Source organism: Colobus angolensis, unplaced genomic scaffold, assembly GCF_000951035.1.
Source record: "Colobus angolensis palliatus isolate OR3802 unplaced genomic scaffold, Cang.pa_1.0 Scaffold314, whole genome shotgun sequence".
Taxonomy (NCBI): domain Eukaryota; kingdom Metazoa; phylum Chordata; class Mammalia; order Primates; family Cercopithecidae; genus Colobus; species Colobus angolensis.
The window spans coordinates 532,122-545,359 of NW_012116422.1; the positions used below are offsets into that span (position 1 = coordinate 532,122).

A 13,238-nucleotide genomic window follows, 5' to 3' on the forward strand; every position below is an offset into this window, starting at 1 on the left:
CTAGTCAGTCTGGCAGAATATGGTGCCCTACTTTCTACTTTTTAAAACAATGACATGCACACGTATGTTTATTGCGGCACTATTCACAATAGCAAAGACTTGGAATCAACCCAAATGTCCATCTGTGACAGACTGGATTAAGAAAATGTGGCACATATACACCATGGAATATTATGCAGCCATAAAAAAGGTTATGTTTGCGTCCTTTGTAGGGACATGGATGCAGCTGGAAACCACCATTCTTAGCAAACTATCACAAGAACAGAAAACCAAACACCGCATGTTCTCACTCATAGGTGGGAACTGAACAATGACATCACTTGGACTCGGGAAGGGGAACATCACACATCGGGGCCTATCATGGGGAGGGGGGAGGGGGGTGCATTGGGAGTTATACCTGATATAAATGACGAATTGATGGGAAAAAACAAAACAAAACAAAACAAAAAAACAATGCTGTCTAGTAGAATCTGGCAGTGATGGAAACCTGCACTGTCTGAAACAGTGTAGCCACTAGCTGTATGTGGTTACTGAACACATGACATGTGACCAGTATGACTAAGGAAGTGAATTTATTTTAATTAAGTTAAATAGCCACACGTGACTGACAGCTGAGACTGTATTGTGCAATACTGCTCTCTGAGATTTCCACAAATTCTAATACCAACTTCAGTATAACTGTCTAACACCTAGGAGCCAAAAAAGAGAATAATTATCTTGCCTCTACAAGTTTTCTTGAATTTGAAACAATATAAACATGATGTATTACAATGGATAGAAACAATAAAAACAGGTCACTTTAATGAGCTCTCTGTAGAACATACAATCATTGCTAAGAATTTTAAAATAAATGCACGGGTATATTATAGAGCAAATATGACTAGAATACAAACTAGGAATATATGAAACTGTTTGTTTTTAAAGCTTATTACAGGTGTCCAGATACGATGGAAAACTGAAGACAAATGTGTAATCCTCTCTTCAGTTTCTGAGGCCTCAAATGAACACCACCTAAAGATTTGAAAACAGATAAACCAGTGCAACAAACAGAATTAGAGAGGAACCGGCTGGGTGCGGTGGCTCACACCTGTAATCCCAGCTCTTTGGGAGACTGAGGCAGGAGGACTGCTTAAGCCCAGAGTTCAAAACCAGCCTGGGGAACATAGCAAGACCCTGTCTCTATTATTTAAAAAATAAATTAATTAATTTTAAAAAATTGCCAAGAAACTATTACTGAAAATTAAAATTAGAGATTTCATGAAATTCTGGAAGACAAACATAGGGTGGAATTGTCACTGAAGTAGCAGAGTAGAGGAATTTATAAGGTCATAGTATCACAGAGGGAGACATGGACAAAGGGGAGCTAATTTGCCCCACTAAAGCAAGAAGAGGCTCAAGACTCACAAATTTTTGGGAAATTCATGACAGGAGCTAAGATACAGTACTGAAAATTGGGAGACTAATTCAAAGTCCATAAATGGTTGGCAGCTCCCTACCTCCTCTCCACTTCCCCAGAAAATGACTACAGATAGAAGAGAGCAGATATGGCAGTTGAATGGCCCAGAGGAATGACCTTTTCCAAACTCTTCCTGACATTTGTATCTTTCAGAGTATATAATCAGATATAGACTATATCTTGTAGTATTAAATCTTCATGGGATTGGGGGGGTGGTATGGGAGGAGCAAAGATTAGGGGAAAAATATCTAAATATGCTTCTTGAGGTAATGATAATTAAAAAACGTTGAAAAACACTGCCCTGAGGTGAAGGTCTCCAGTCAAAAGCCTGATTATGCACAGAACTCCTAACCTACAGTTTGTTATCTCATTCTCAACTACAGAGTACAAGCAAAAACACTGATATTTAGAGAAAGCCTCCAAGAAGAGAAAGAAACAAGAACAGAAACACACACACACTCACCCATATAAAATGACTCCAGAGGAAAACAGAAATAATGCAAACAATGGAAGAAAACAAAACTCTAATGTACATTAAAATTAAAGAATATGGTAGAGAATCTAATTTTCAAAGAAAAGGATTATTCAAAAATAAGAAAGCATCAAAGATTTGCTGAAATGAAAAAAAGCATAGAAGGGATAGAAAAACAAAACATTCACAAAAAGAGAAGGAAAATATGAAAAAAAAAGGAACACAGAACAATCCAGGAGTACCAATTTCTAAAAAAAAAAAATAAAGGATTCCAGAGAGAAAACAGAATGAATTGTAAAAGAAAGTAGAAAAATTACCAGAGCTGAGAACATGATGGTGCCATAACAATACTGAGACGATAAAGGACCAAGGAACAGGTGTAAACTCATGTATCATGTCAGAAAATAAATATGATCTAAAACTGATAAATGAGGAAACAGCAACATTATGTATACTTTTTAATAATATGGAGGTAAATAACAAGAAATGACTAATAGTTAAAAAGAGAATGTGTCTGGGAAGAATGGGGTGGGTAGGATAGGATTCATTTGTTTTTAATTATTAGACCTTACAGAAATTTTTGTTTCTTAATCACGTGCATATACTTTTTGATTAAGAGAAACAATGTATAAACAAACAAATACGCTGATCATTTAAGAGTTTTTCATGAGTTTCTTCAACATATTACCGTCTACTGTAAGTCTATGTGTCATGGGACAGAGCCAGATCACAAACACTGGTATTAGTGGTCCACTGAGGGCCTTCGCTTTACTATTTTAGTATTTTATTTGTTTAAAAGTATTATATATGCTATGGCCTCAGAGTGTTGTCAAGGATAAAGAAGGCAAAGAAATTAATTACACAACAGTGCTTCTCACTATATACAACTCTACGTTGTTATCATTAACAATCTAGAAGTAATGCCCAGGTGCGGTGGCTCATGCCTGTAATCCCAGCACTTTGGGAGGTCTAGGTGGGCGGATCACCTGTTCAAGACCAGCCTGGCCAACATGGCAAAACCCCCTGTCTACTAAAAATACAAAAATTAGCTGCGTGTGGTGGTGAGTGCCTGTAATCCCAGCTACTCGGGAGGCTGAGGCACAAGAAACACTTGAACCCGGGAGGCGGAGGTCGCAGTGAGCTGAGATTGCACCACTTCACTTCAGCTTGGGCAACAGAGCAAGACTAAAAAAAAAAATCTAGAAGTAATGGTTTATTCTAGAAATCATTTCTTTCTTCCTCACTAATAATTGTGCCCTATCATTCAATGGTAAGAAAAGCAAATACTTTCAGTAATCTGTCCCCTTATTTTTCCCAGTCTGTGCCCGGACAATGAAAAGACTCTTTTGGTTGGGAGGAAACTGTGGGCATGATTTAGTTTTCTTTGATGTGCCTAGGGTCTATGTAAAAATCTAAAGACTTCGTCTTTGTTAGGCAGCAATGTTAACTAAACATGCTTCCTGCTTCTCTAGCTTTCACGGTTTCTGTATACATGTAAATAATTTCCTTCCTCTTCTCAACTGCCCATAATTTACTAATCACTTGATCTCAAATAATCATTTACTTTAAAGATTACATCATTGTTAATTTTAAATAATCCCTTAATTTAAGAAATACATTTATCTTTGTGTCCTCAGGGTATTGGTTCCAGAATTCCCACGGTTACCAAAATCTGTGGATGCTCAAATCCCTTATGAAATGGCATACTATTTGCATGTAACCCATACACATCCTCCTGTACTTAAAATCATCTCACTTTGGGAGGCCGAGGTGGGCAGATCACAAGGTCAGGAGATTGAGACCATCCTGGCTAACATGGTGAAACCCCGTCTCTACTAAAAATACAAAAAAAAAAAAATTAGTTGGGTGTGGTGGCGGGCGCCTGTAGTCCCAGCTACTTGGGAGGCTGAGGCAGGAGAATGGCGTGAATCCAGGAGGCGGAGCTTGCAGTGAGCTGAGATTGCACCACTGCACTCCAGCCTGGGCAACAGAGCGAGACTCCACCTCAAAAAAAGAAAAAAAACGCACCTCACCTCTAGATTACTTATAATACCAAATACAATGTAAATACTATGTTAATAATTGTTATACTGCATTGGTTTTTTAATGTGTATTTTTTTAATTGCAGTTGATTTTTATTGTTTTTTCTTTTTCAAGTATTTTGATCCGAGGTTGGCTGATCTGCAGATGTGGAACCCACAGATATAAAGGGCTGATTGCAAGGTCTATTCTTATTATTTAAGGTAGTTATGTTCTATGAAGTCCATTCAAGCACTGAATTAGCCACTGAACCACTGCCCTTAAGAAAAATAAAACAGGTTCTTATGAGCCTCTGGTCACATTTTCATCAAACGCTCAATACATAACCTTGATGTGCCTCTCTGTTTAAGGACATCTTATCTGATGCTATTGATTCACTAATATTAAACTCATGGCTGACAGCACCATAAATAATGTCTGAAGGAAGCTTATCTAATACATGTAATTTTTCTGTAAGGTAAATCACAATCTTCTTACACTGAGTATTAGACAGCATTTCGGCACTACATTTGGAAGCCATTTTTAACAGCAAAGTCACTAACAAAAAGCATAAAAACACAAAAAATTTGGCACTAAATAAAGGTCAAAAAAGTACATTTGTTAACAGCATGAGAGTTAAAACAAGAAGGCAGAGCATTAGACCTTGTTTGATCTAAACTAGGAACATGTGCGTCAGGCAACTCACATTTTTCACTGCTCTGCACATGTACACAAATTACTGCAAAAGCACTGCAAATATATTTTGGGGTTACAAATAAATGTTATAAAGTAGGTGAATTCTAAAATACAAAATAAACAAATGGTGAATATCAACTGTGTATGTGAAAGTACTTATATAGGTATACCTCCTATTGAAAATCATAAAATATTATAGGAATATTTAATATACCTTTCATATTTGCACAGCAACTGAAGCAAAATAATCAAACAATACAAATGGAAAGGCACATAATCGTGACATACACTTTTATAGATTTTATAACTCGCATGTTGTAAATTCCAGGCAATCCTGAAAAGTCTAAGTGTAAGCCATTTGTACTATCCAATACCATAGCAATTGACTCACAAGTATTTAATTAAAATTTTGAAAAATAAAAAAGTCTTTTAAAATCCAAAAGCAAGATCAATATCCTGTTTGGAAGGAGTCTTACGAAGGAGTCTACTATTCTGGTAACCTCAGCTGGATCTATAATGACAGTGTTTCCTCAGAGCCCAAGCAGAGACTTTTGGCCTTTGCCACAAAGCTTGTGACGGCAGAAAAGAATCTGTCAATCCAATAGTATAATTAACTGCAAGTTCAAGGGCAAAGATTCACTGCCTTATACTAATGCAATATGTGATACTCAAAAAGAATCCTGAAGGATTCTTTCAAGGAAATAAGCAATAAGAACTACTGAAAACATATACTTACAATGTACCCACAAAATTTAAAATGTCTTGATTTCAATAAATAAAATAAAATGTCTTGATTTCAATAAAACATATTTATAATAATTCTGGTGTAAATAAAGTAAACTAAAACAACTTAAACCAGACAAGGCATGGTGGCTCATGCCTGTAATCCCAGTACTGTGGGTGGTTGAGGCAAGAGGATCCCTTGAGGACAAGAGTTCAAGATTAGCCTGGATAACCCAGTAATCCCACTATACAACACATTTGAAAAATATTAAGAAATACCACGGTTACAGTGAGCTATCCTCTGCCACTTCACTCCTGCCTAGGCAACAGAGTGAGACCCTCTCTCAAAAACAAAAACAATTTAAACCATAAAAATAAAAAATTACAAATCCTGATTATTCATTGCACATTTCTTTTCTATTAGTGGCATAATAGCTACTTCAGGGGAAGCAAAACTCTTAAGAATCTTTTTTTTTTTTTTTTTTGAGATGGAGTCTTGCTCTGTTGCCCAGGCTGGAGTGCAGTGGCACGATCTCAGTTCACTGCAAGCAATTCTCCTGCCTCAGCCTCCCCAGTAGCTGGGACTACAGGCAGCCGCCACTGCCCAGCTAATTTTTGTATTTTTAGTAGAGACAGGGTTTCACCATGCTGGCCAGGCTGTTCTCAAACTCCTGACCTCAGATGATCCACCCTCCTCAGCCTCCCAAAGTGCTGGGATTACAGGAGTGAGCCACCGTACCTGGCTCCTTAAGAATCTTCAAGTAAGCTTTCAAGCAATCCTGCCTCACTTCAATTTAAAAAAAAAAAAAAAAATTCCAACTATAGATTAAATTTAGAAAAATACAAGGCTATAACTTTTCATAGTTCTCAATTACTACTTATATTCATAAGAAGCCTATTTTATAGGTAGAGAAACCTCTCTAGTTTGTGTGTGTGTGTGTGTGTGTGTGTGTACACGCGCGCGCGCGTGTGTTTGAATTGTGGTTAAGTTCAATCTTCCAGCTATGTAAATAGCACAGGCACTGGTGGCACATGCACTGGGCTGCAAGGGAATGTGTACAGAGTAAAGCTGTCATAAACCATCAGGAATAATAAATAACCAATTTTACCCAACTGATAGTATTTAGCTTATCAGAATATTAGGTTCAAAATGTCTTGATTTCAATAAAACATACAGAAACCTTCCTTTGCATATATAATCACTCTTAAGAATCAGAAATTGCTCTTAATTTCAATACAAAACTGCTCTCAAATGCTGACTCTGACATCCCTGCTAAGAACTGAACAGTAATTGTGTAAGACAAGGATTATAGTTCCATTACAGTAGTACAGAAGACACAATTTGGTAATTTTTCTCCTTGAAAAGAGTTTTGTTCTTTTTTTAAAGAGATGTGGTCTCACTCTATCACCCAGGCTGAAGTGTAGTGGCACAATCATAACTCACTGCAACCTTGAATACCTAGGCTCAACCAATCCTGCCAAGCCTCAGCCTCCTAAGTAGCTGAGACTACAGGCACATGCCACTTGAGCTGGCTACTTTGAAAATTTTTACTTTATAGAGATGAGGTCTTTTTTTTTTTACTTTAAATTTTGTGGGTACATTGTAAGTATATAAATTATGGGGTACAATGTGTAATAATCATATCAGGATAAATGGGGTATCCACCATCTCAAGCATATATCCTTTGTTACCAACAATCCAATCATACTCTTTTAGTTTCTTTTAAATATACAGTTAAATTACTATTGACTATAGTCACCCTGTTGTGCCATCAACAGACACAGAGTCTTGCTTTTTTTGCCCAGGCTGGTCTCAAAACTCCAAGCAATCGTCTCACCATGGCCTCCCAAAGCGCTGCAATATAGGCATGCACCACCAAGCTCGGCCCTTGAATAAAGTTCAAGCCAGTTATTTCCAAAAGAGTTTGTGAAATATAGATGCATACCTACTGATTCACATTCTAGGAGTTTGGGAAACAGTTTTCATTATACTTCTCTAGTGACAGCAGTACCTGAATGGATTTTTTCTTCTTTAAAAAAAAAGCATAGGTTTACTATGTAATTTAAATTCCAAAGAAAAGTCTAGATCAATTTAGGTTGTGGTTTGTTTGGCTCTTTTTCTTTTTTGAGACACAGTCTTGTTCTGTCACCCAGGCTAGAGTGCAATGGCGCAACCTCGGCTCACTGCAACGTCTGCATCCTAGATGCAACTGATCCTCCTGCCTCAGCCTCCCCAGTAGCTGGGTTTACAGGCATGCACCACCAAGCCTGGCTAATTTTTGTATTGTTTGTAGATACAGAGTTTCACCATGTTGCCCAGGCTGGCCTTGAACTCCTGGACTCAAACGATCCACCTATCTTGGCCTCACAAAGTGCTGGGATTACAGGCATGAGCTACTACACCTGGCCCAATTTCAGTTTTTAACTCAACAAAGTTTTAAATCTTACTTCAATTCAATGTGTTCTTACATTAAAATATTGATTTAAAAATATTTGAACTTCCAATTTCAGCTTTGACCTGGAAAGAGCTTGGAAGTCATTATTCTTATTCTTAGAACAAGGAAAAAAACTGAAGGAACTGAAAAATCAATAACTTTTCTTAGTTAGATCACCCAACTGAGGACAGAGCACCAAACTGAGGACAGAGGGAAAACCATCACCCTGAAAACTGAAAAAATGAGTAAATACAGTGAATGACAACTGAGATCAAGTTACCTGAAGCAGAAGCCTTTGGAACCAATAACCAGTAGGAACACATAAATAGTAATTGACCAACTGATGAAGATTGAGTGTGAATTCCTCTCAATGACAAAAACTCCTAGGGGCCTAGTCTTAGGGAGACCTCCCCCACTTTTATGGGGTACTACCAGATTTTCATGGTGAAAATCAGAGAAACATCTGGCTATGTTTTGGACAGAGGTAGTGACAAAGTAACAGTTTTGAAATATTCCTAGAGCATTCTCCAAAACAAAGGTCTGCCCTCCAAATAAAACTATTTTACCAGAGCCTTATCTAACTTGAGAGAGGAGCAGCCTTCCTGGCTGGCCTCTGAAAGGAAAAAAAGGCGGCAGGGAGAGGGATGGCTAAGAAATACTTCCAAAGGTCACATCCCGGAAATTCAGACTAAAAAAAACAAAATCAGATTTAATTATAAGATTACAGAACATTTCCCCTTCTTCTCTCCAACACCTTACTTCCATATCAATATGGCTCCAGTGTAACAAATGCAGATTACAACTAAAAGAGCTGTAGGACACAGAATCTATTCAAAGTAGTTCCTGGGGAAAACAAAAGAAAGAGGAGTTTAAAATTAAAAAAAAAAAAAAAAAAAAAAAAAAAAAAAAAAAAAAAAAAAAAAAAAAAAAAAAAAAAAGAGGAGACCAAGGGAAATTGAAGCTTCTGGCACCTACAACTAACATTACAGCAAACACTAAACACATCTAAGGTTCCTTGCTAGGTTAATATAAAACTTCATACTAAAATCTTATTAAACTCAGTTCCTATATCCTAACACATCATATATAGCTATCAACAAAAAATTGGAAAGCAACAAAAACTAGTCTGAACAGACAAAGTAGGCATCAGAGTCAAACTCAAATTTGGCAAAGATTTTAGAATTATCAGAATGGGAATTGAAAATTATGATAAATGTTTATTTTATATAATATATATTATGATTACTGTTGCTCTAATGTTTACAATAGACAACATGCAACACTAGATGAGCATGGAACAGAGAGACGGAGAACCAAAAAATCAAAAGGAAATGCTAGCAATTAAAAAAAAAACCAGAAGCAGGAATAAAGAATGCTTTTGATAGGCACATCAGCAGACTAGACATGACCAAGGAAACAATGAATGAGCTTGAAGGTATGTCAATAAAAATTCCCAAACTGAAAAGCCAAGACAATAAAGGATAAAAAATAATATCCAGGAACTATGGTACAATTACAAAAATATACATGTAATAATACAAAATGGAGAAGTAAAATATATGAATAATAGCTTAGAATTTAAAAAAATTACTGACAGACAACAAACCATAGATGCAGGAGGCTTACAAAACACCAAGCAGGATAAATACCAATAAATCTACTCCTATATATATCATACTCAAACTGCAGAAAACCAAAGACAAAAATCTTAATAGAAGGACAAAAACAACCTTACCTATAGAAGAGTAAGAACTGCGTTAGAGTTCTTGTTAGAAACTACGCAAACAAAGAGACTAGGGAAAAATGGTTAAAACATTGAAAGAAAAACAATAACCTAGAATTCTGTATCCAGCAAAATAATTCAAAAGGAAAAGAGAAAGACTTCCTCAGACAAAAACTGAGAGATTTGATGGCAGAAAAAATGATATTTAAGATACGTTAAAAGATATTTTTCAGAGAAAACAGGTTAGAAACGCAAATCTACATAAAACGAGTATTTGAAAAGTAATAAATGTAAAATAAAGTCTTTCATTTTCCTTATTCTAAACTGACCTAATAGAAAAATAATTGTTTAGGGTAATAAAAATGACAACATATTGAACGATCATAGCTAATGGAAAATTAAATTGAATGACAGCAATGTTACAAGGGATGTGATGTGAGGGAAAATTGGAATATTTTGTTATGAAGTATGTGCACTCCCTGTGAAGCAGTACAGGGAAAATTAGTAAAGATATAATAGAGCTGAACAGTACCATCAGTCAACTGAATCTAATTAACATTTATACAATACCTCATCCAAAAATAGGATAAGACACAATCTTCCCATGCTGACCGGGAACATTTGCCAAAATGGACCACATTCTAGGCCATAAGACTCACCTTAGCAAATTTAAAATAATAGAAATCATACAATGTATATTCTCAAATCACAATGAAACTACAAATCAGTAAGAAAAAGATAACTGGAAAATCCCCCAATACTTGGAGATTGAACAACATGCATCTAAATAACACATAGGTCAAAGAAGACATTGTGAAAGAAATTTTAAAATATTTTGAACTAAATGTAAATTCAACTTATCAATTCTTGTGAATGCAGCAAAAGGAGTGCTTAAAGGGAAATTAATAGTATTGAATACATATATCAGAAAAGAAGATCTAAAATCAACGACTAAGCTTTAATCTTAGGAAACTAGACAAACAGCAGCATAAAACTAAAGCATTCAAGAGATAAGGAATAGTAAAATCTAGAGCAGAAATTATTGTCATTGAACAGAAAATCAACAGAGAATATCAACAAAACCAAAAGCTGGTTCTCTGAAAAGATCAGTAAAATTTTTAAGCCTTTATCCAGGAAACTAAAAAAAAAAAAACACAAAAAGAAACAAATTACAAATATCAGAAACAAAAAGAGGGGTATCACTACAGATACAATGAAAATTAAAAGGATAATTAAGGGAGTATATGAACAAGTCTATGCCCACAAATTTAGATGAAATGAACCAATTTTTTGAAAAACACGCACTGCCAAAACTCACATAAGCTGAAACAGGTAACTTGAATAGCCTATGTCTACTTAAAAATTGAATAAATAATTATCTACTCCTGGCAAACAAAGAATAAAGGGGAACTACCTCAACTTGAAAGAATATCTACAAGAAACCTACAGCTAACATCATACTTACGGTGACAGACAGGATGTTTTTCCCCTGCGACTGGGAGCAAGGTCAAGATGTGTCCTCTCACAACTCTCATTCAATATCACACTGGAAGTTACAGCTAGGGCCGTAAGAAAGACACAAAGATAGAAAAAGGAGGGAAGGAAGGAAAGAAAGAAGACAGAAAAAGTATACATGTGGAAAGGAAATAAAAGTCTTTATTTGTAGAAGACTTGATTTTCTATATAAAAAGTTTCAAAGAATCAACCAAAAGAAAACAAAAACTGCTGGAACTAATAAATGATTATAATGAGGTTGCAGAAAACAATGTAAATATACAAAAGTCAACTGCTTTCCTGTAGACCAGCAATGAACAACTGAAATGTGAAATTAAAAACAATACCATTTACATTAGGTTCCCTCCCCCTGACCCCAAAAAAACAAGTATAAATCTAAGAAAATATACACAGGGTCTATATGAGGAAAACTACAAAATTCTGTTGAAAGGAATCAGATGATCTAAATAAATGGGAAGAGTTTCCATGGTAATGAATAGGTAGACTCTATTGTTAAAATGTCAGTTCTTCACAATTTGATCCATAGAGTTAACACAATCCCAGTCAGAATCCCAGCAAGTTATTTTATGGACATCTACAAACTGATGTTAAAGTTTATATAGAAACAAAAAAGACCCAGAATAATCAACACAATACTTAAGAATAAAAACAGGCCGGGCGCGGTGGCTCAAGCCTGTAATCCCACCACTTTGGGAGGCTGAGACGGGCGGATCACAAGGTCAGGAGATCGAGACCACCCTGGCTAACATGGTGAAACCCCGTCTCTACTAAAAACTACAAAAAACTAGCCGGGCGAGGTGGCGGCGCCTGTAGTCCCAGCTACTCGGAGGCTGAGGCAGGAGAATGGCGTGAACCCGGGAGGCGGAGCTTGCAGTGAGCTGAGATCCGGCCACTGCACTCCAGCCTGGGTGACAGAGCGAGACTCTGTCTCAAAAAAAAAAAAAAAAAAAAAGAAGAATAAAAACAAAGTTGGAGGACTGATACTACTGAACTTCAAGATTTACTATAAAGATACAATAATTAAGATAGCATGGGGATTGGGAAATAAGGGAGATGCTGGTCTAGGGACACAAAATTTGGCATGGGGGCTCATGCATGTAATCCCAGTAGTCTGGGAGGCCAAGGTGGGCAGATCGCTTGAGGCCAGGAGTTTGAGACCAGTCTGGCCAACATAACAAAACCCTGCCTCTATTAAAAATACAAAAATTAGCCAAGTGTGGTGGCACACACCTGTAGTCCCATCAACTTGGGAAGCTGAGGCATGACAATCACTTGAACCCGGGAGGTGGAGGTTGTAGTGAACCAAAATTGCACCACTGCACTCCAGCCTGGAGGACAGAGTGAGACTGTCTTAAAACAAAAAAGCAAAAAAAAGAAAAAAATTTCAGTGCTCAAGAGATCTATTACACATCATGGCGACTACAGTTAATAATAATACTATATACTGGAATATTGTTAAGACAGTAGATTTTAAGTCTTTTTAATGACAAAAATGATAATTATGTGAGGTATTAGATATGTTAAATAGCTTGATTGAGCCATTCCACATGTGTACACATATCAAAACATCATTTTATACATTGTAAAGATACACCATTTTCACCTGTCAACTAAAAAAACAACAAAAGCAAGGTAATGGCCAAATATATATATATGTCACAGAGATCAACAGAACAGAACAGACCAGAACAGGGAGCCCCCAAACAGACTCACACAACTAGAGTATAAACTGATCTTTGACAAAGGAGCAAAGGTAATTCAATTGAGAAAAGAAAGTATTTTCAGCAAATGGTGCTGCAATGACTGGACATCCACATGTAAAAGCATGAATCTAGACAAAGACCTTACAGTTTTCATAAGATTAATTCATAATGGATCATAGTTATAAGCATAAAATGCAAAACTATAAAGTAGACAGAAAATTACACTGGAGAAAATCTAAATGACCTTGGGTTAGGTGATGAATTTTTAGATATAGCACCAAATACTATACAAGAAAGAAAAATTGTTAGGTCGGACTGTATTAAAATTAAAAACTGCTCTGTGAAAGACACTGTTAAAAGAATAAGAAGCCACAAACTGGTAAAAAGTATTTTTTTTAATCTGACAAAGAACTGGTATTCAAAACAAAACAAAACAACAACAAAACCCCTCAAAACTCAACAATAAGAAAAAAAAGGCCAACTTAAAAAGGACAAA

At 36.2% G+C, this 13,238-nt stretch overlaps 1 protein-coding gene across 3 annotated transcripts in view; it reads right to left on the reverse strand.

Annotated features, from left to right (window-relative positions):
- FNIP1 (folliculin interacting protein 1) overlaps nt 1-13,238 on the reverse strand; it is a 155,696-nt gene that overhangs the window by 39,512 nt on the left and 102,946 nt on the right. The gene's annotated exons all lie outside the window — the stretch shown is intronic.